This window comes from Mastomys coucha, unplaced genomic scaffold (genome assembly GCF_008632895.1).
Source record: "Mastomys coucha isolate ucsf_1 unplaced genomic scaffold, UCSF_Mcou_1 pScaffold6, whole genome shotgun sequence".
In the NCBI taxonomy this organism is placed as follows: domain Eukaryota; kingdom Metazoa; phylum Chordata; class Mammalia; order Rodentia; family Muridae; genus Mastomys; species Mastomys coucha.
In genome coordinates this window covers 123,338,078-123,343,600 of record NW_022196912.1, presented here as the reverse complement: position 1 = coordinate 123,343,600, position 5,523 = coordinate 123,338,078, and the positions used below count along the sequence as shown (strand labels likewise).

The 5,523-nt window shown below is 49.0% G+C and overlaps 1 protein-coding gene and 1 long non-coding RNA gene across 15 annotated transcripts in view; one reads left to right on the top strand and one right to left on the bottom strand.

The window, feature by feature from the left end:
• Rtl1 (retrotransposon Gag like 1) overlaps positions 1 to 5,523 on the top strand; it is a 27,994-nt gene that overhangs the window by 11,434 nt on the left and 11,037 nt on the right. Inside the window, exon 2 of the mRNA XM_031355363.1 lies at positions 2,770 to 2,833. The gene's annotated coding sequence lies outside the window, so the exon portion shown is untranslated. The remainder of the gene's footprint in view (positions 1 to 2,769; positions 2,834 to 5,523) is intronic.
• The window catches only part of LOC116079626, a 68,679-nt gene that overhangs the window by 56,240 nt on the left and 6,916 nt on the right, over positions 1 to 5,523 (bottom strand). For all 14 annotated transcript variants that reach the window (XR_004114079.1, XR_004114081.1, XR_004114078.1 and 11 more), the window contains exons 5-6: positions 2,039 to 2,110; positions 1,809 to 1,936 (exon numbers count right to left, since the gene is read on the bottom strand). This is a non-coding gene — a long non-coding RNA (uncharacterized LOC116079626). The remainder of the gene's footprint in view (positions 1 to 1,808; positions 1,937 to 2,038; positions 2,111 to 5,523) is intronic.

Below are 5,523 nucleotides of genomic sequence, written 5' to 3'. Positions count from 1 at the left end.
TGTTGTTGCTGTTTTTTTCTTTTGGAGGTTTTCACTGGCAAAACAAAAAAACAAAACAAAACAAAAAAGAATCAAAAAACAGATGCAATTAAGTTATGGATGCCCAAAGCAAGTTCTCAACACAAAAGGGACTTAAGGTTTATCTTTTTCTCTCTTTTTTTTAATTTTTACTTTCTGTGCTTCTGCACTGACGCTGCAGCCCACTCAGCCTGTCAGTGACATGCAGCCAGCAGGTGTGAGCCTGAGGCTATGATCTCACTACCAATTCTACCCTCGGTGTCTGCAATGTACCCATGGGGGAATATTTTCCTCTTTGGTCCTTAAGAGGCCGAGAAAGCTAATGCGCTGGCCCGTGTTCTAGGGGATTAGCTGTATGGAATGGGAACTCCAGGGGAATGTGACTTGAGATAGATGCTGGCACAGGGGACACGGTCCTCTAGAGAAATAGACACAGCAGCCGCGTGTGTCTCAACTGTGGAGCCTGCTTGCTGGCAAAGAGCCGGGGCCATGGCTACGTGCCCTGACAGCTTGACTCTTCAGCAGTCCACACCCTTACCATGTACCTTCAGAGTCTAAGCAGAGGGTCCTGCAGTCAGCATCACTAAATCATCCAGGTAGTGCACTGCACACCGGACTCCTCAGAAGGCCCCTTTCTCTTCAAGGTACCCCAAGTCTCACTTGCATCCGGAGCTTCAGACCTAGCTAGTGAGACCCTCTGCAGCTGTCAGGGGCTGTCAGAATCTCAGACTGCACATAGGGCTGAGTGTGTGACAAAGATAATATGATTACACCCACATCTTCAGAGAAGCACTTGATGCTCAGAGACCCTCAAGAACAAAAAAAAAAAAAAAAAAAAATTAACCCTTTCTCAACTCAGCTGTCTGAAGGCTCATCCCCTTTGTCTGGCCTTGCAAAGCCACTGTTTCATTAACTGGCTAACTGTCTCCTCTGAAGAAATGCAGGGCAGTTTCCTGCCGTGACTTTAGGCAGGGAAAAATAAAATCTGAGTTGCATTAACTACTGTTCTGCTTTTATGGCTGGTCCATAATCACTTGAGGTTCAGCTATTTAGTCCATACGATTTGGGGAGTGGGCTCTGTACCTGTGATAACAGGCAAGGATTTCACTAATGCAAAATATTTTTGACATCTACAATTTATATAATTTTTTAAATTTTTTTTTAAATTTTTAAAATATAAGCAATATTCAGCTGGAGAATCCCTATGCTTGCCCTGTAGCCCAAGGTTACTTCCAGGTGGAAATAGCCTGAAGAAAACCCCATAAAAAGCTAAAAGTTGCCTCCGGAAAACACCACCCACCCTGGGTGCAGGGTGATGGGCAGGGAGGGGGCCACTTTCCCAACGCGGCTTTCCTGTTTGCCTCTTTCCTTTGTTTTCCTCTGAATTCCAAAATCATGAGAAGGGCTTATAAATGAGCCCGGAGGATGACAATCCTCACCAGCCACCCTTTGCAAGGGGCACAGACTCTCCTTCTCTACCAGGTACTTTCTCTTTTGTTCTACTTCAGACTGACTTGGGCATAGCTTCCCTGATCTTAAAGAGGGGGTTCGTGGCCAGAGTCAGGGTTCTAAGATCTTCCACCTCCTAAAAGGGCATTCTTCTGCTCTCCCTATGCCTCAGGTTCCCATCAGGGCATCATGATGTTCAGCATCCTCTCTGCAGGTAACTAAGCCTCCCTTAGTTACACACAGAGAGACAAGGATACCAGCTTGCTAGGGCTGTGTGACCTCCATTCCTCTAGGAAGCCCCCTCCCCTCAGAAGAACAAAGTCCAAGAGAGATGGGCATACCTGCCTGGCAGGACACTGAGTCTGGGCTGCCGGTTCTCCATGGTGACTTAGGACAACTCATCCTGGAAGGGGCCAGGGCTCCCTCAGGAATCACGAACCCCTGCCCCCTAAGGGGCAGTGAGCCAAAGCTGCCAAATGAAGAGTTTCAGTTAGGTCCATTCTGGCAAAGTCTACAAATTTGCAAGTTCTCTAAATTAAAATTTTAGAAGGTAAGGGAACATTTCACAGACCTTTCTCTATGATAGTGGGCCAGGCATCTGCTCCCATCCTGGGAGGAAGCAGCCATCTTATCTCTGGGCTACCTAGAAGGAGGAGAAATCACTATAGAATCAGGAGTCTCCTGCCTACCTGAGGGAGGCCTTGACCACCCAAGCCTCATTGCTACCAGTAGACCTACTGTGTGCTTGAAACAAATGAGGCCAAGACAACAATTGCTGAAAACTACCAGGATCTAAGTGGTCACTATGGACTGTTTTCAGCAAGAAGAAGAGGGGACCATCCTAGAAATAGTCCAACAGTTACCCCTGGCAAGGAAAGTCATGGGGAAAAGAGACTAGGGTGCGAAAATTGCTTCAAATCTATATCTATTTGTTGGAGAACTAAAAGGGATCCTCGACGAAAAGAGGGCATGCTGTGTGCCCATCTCAAGGCAAAAAGCTTTCGCTTGGTCTCCAATAGGACTGTCAGACCCACATGAGGTAATGGCATGATCCCCAAGACTCACGGTTCTCTTCTCCATTGTGTGAATTTTAAAAAGTGGCGACTGCCCAGATTATCCTAAGGAGTGAATACAACTCGAGTATATGATTCCTCCCCAGTCATGCCTGGCACAAGGGAAATACACAGAAGGGCAAAGATGCCTGCAAACAGGAATCCTGGTTTGGGGACTGGGACAGGATACTGGGGAGTTACAACTGGACGGTACTTCTGTAACTAAGAAGAAAATATATCTATCCAACAGCTTTCGTAAAGAAGCGAGAATCCAGCAGGACCACCGGAGATCCACTTGGACACTTGCCGCCAAGGTAAGCAGGGGTAGAGGTCCCATGTTGGCCTCTGCCCAGAGGAGAGGGGGGTCCTGGTCAGTGGAGAGGGTATGGCCATGCCTGGGACTAAAGGTTAAAGGTCTGTTGGACATGAACCGGGGTACTCAATACCACTGCTGCTCAAATATTTGAGCAGTTATAATTAGTGGTGCCTCAGCCAGCTGTCTTATCCCATCTTGTCCCTCTGTTGACACCATATAAGCCAAAATGAATCGGGAATGACAGCAGGAGCCTTTCGGGGCGATGGAAGCAGACACTAAGGCCCCTACTTCTATGTCTGGCTGCCTGTCAGACCACGAGACTAACTACATCAACAGCGTGGAATGAAGGCATCCTTTGGCCACGAGGGCCTCCCCCCAGGTTCCCAAATGGCAACTGCCTGATCCTTCTTTGGGTACCTGTCTGCCTATGTCATCTACCAGGAGGCAAAAACCTGGCTCAGAGCTCTGCCCCCACCTCAGCCTTCCTGGGTACTGGGAGTCACCACCAAAGCCTCCTGATGTCAGTTGCATTCTGCAAAGTGGTAAGAAAACCCTCCAACCATGACATCAGAGGCTAAGAAATCAGCGCTGGGCAGACTTCATTCTGATTGGAAATTTCTAGTTAGCCCTGTCTGTGGCACAGAGGCTCCGGATGTGACTGGAAGCCTTAGGTCGTCAGCATGGCCCTACTCTGTCTTTGACAGGATAGTCATGAGCACTGTTTGCAATGGGGCAGGCGGTTGTCACTGGAGTGAGGCTGTGCTCTTGCTGGAGGGTATGAAAGACCAGGTCCACCCTGTGATTCCAGGGGGTTCTATTTCAATACAGAGCTTGCTTACCTCTTGGGGCTAATGGGAAAACTGAAGTTGATTCCGCACATGCAATGCTGTCTAAATCTTGACCCTTGCAATTAGAGTGTGTGTTCTAGAAGCAATTAACAGATAATGCCCAATAACAAGAACAGGCCAGACTCCTACATCGTATTTCACAGTTTACAAAGGGAATACCTCCTTCCAATTCTAAATGGGCAAAGAGAAGGGGCTACACTCTATCCCTGGCCTTAGCTGTACCTCTTATCCCATCCTGTACCTCTTACTGACCTTAGCATGAGCTCTTCCTGCCCTGAAAACAACAGCCTCCAACATACTGTCAGCCCTATGCCTGCAGGCATTAAAGTGCGACCACATTGCCAAACGCATACCAGGTAGAGTAAAGAGCTTGCCAGAGGCAGGCAGGAGCTGTAGAGTCAAGGCAAGGATTAGGCAACCTACAAATTTTTCAACCACTGCTTAGATTAGAAGACTTTGATTTAAATATAAGTAGCACCCTAATTTCTAGGTGCAGCTATTAGACCTGAGGGAGAAGAGGGGTCACTGAGCACTACCTGCTCCCTCAGGCCAGGCCATTACCCTGACGGTCAGGGAGCCTCAAGCACCACTCACATACGCCAGAAGAAAGTAAGCAAGCCAAGGGGAAACTGAGGGGCAGGGAAAGAAGGTCACGGGCAAAGTAAAGGCCCCAGCGGGGCTAGCAGCTGCGCAGGCTCCATCTCCATCCAAGGCTCATCTCTGCCCACATGCCTTGAAAGGAAGGGTTAGGCTCAGGAGCAGCTGATTGGCTGTGCAAGTGGGCAGCCAAAGGAAGAAGGGTGTGCCCCTGCACAGCCCCACAGTCCCCCCCGGAGTGGCACACTCTCCCCCTTCCACAGTTATTCTGGGAGAGTGATCCAGCTGCCCCCCATGCTGCCAGTTAAACATGGATGGGCCAGGGCACAAGGCTGCTGGGTCAAGGGCACAGCTCTGCCTCTGGATTGGACAGGCTGAGTAAGGGTCTACTGCTAGGGGCTTCCTACTCGGGTAGGAAGCCCAAGATTACAGGAGCCCTCCTTCTACTTACTCTGATTCACTCTCTACCCTGAGTCATTGGCTTCCCCCTTCAAAAAAATCTTAGTTGCCCAACCATAGAGATGAAGGCCTGATGATCTAGGATTTCTATCTAGATAACAGAGTAGAGAAAACAAGTTGGCTGTGTATCCCTGAGCGGAAAAGTAAAAGCTCTCTCCTCTCAGATGCCCAAGCCAGAGTGGAGTGGGTAGGACTAGTGGGTAAGCCTGCAGACTCCAGGGGCACTGGGACCACAGCCTTAGACCTGAGCTCCTTCTTTGGGCTTTTAAGATGCCCTGCTGAGGGTATGACTTTGCCCACCCAGCAAGCTGAATCAGAAAAGGGACCAAAAAACCCTTCTCCACCAGGGAACCCACCAAGGACCCCACGGCTCCACCCACCAAGGGCATATCTTGACCCTGACATTTGTGAAAAACAAAATAAGCAAATAACATAATTTGTGTCCCTTACTGTCCTGGCACGCCCAACCCTGATCTAGTGCTTCATATCCATCCATGCCACAAGAAGGCCATGATGGTATAGGAATGACAGAAAAGTATTTATTTTGAGGAGACTTAGCCCTTAAGGCCTGATGGCTTAAGCACTACTTAAGTGCCATCGAATGACTCATATAAGAAATCCAAAGTAACAGGGGTCTTCATTCTGTAGCCAAGACCCCATGTGTGGCAAAGAAGGCCTTTGAGAGCCATGGCTGCCCTTAGCTCCTCTACGTGGCTTCACTGTCCTCCTGAGTTCTTGGGGGCCTCCCACCCTCCTCCTCTGTCCTCACCTTTCCCCTAATTCC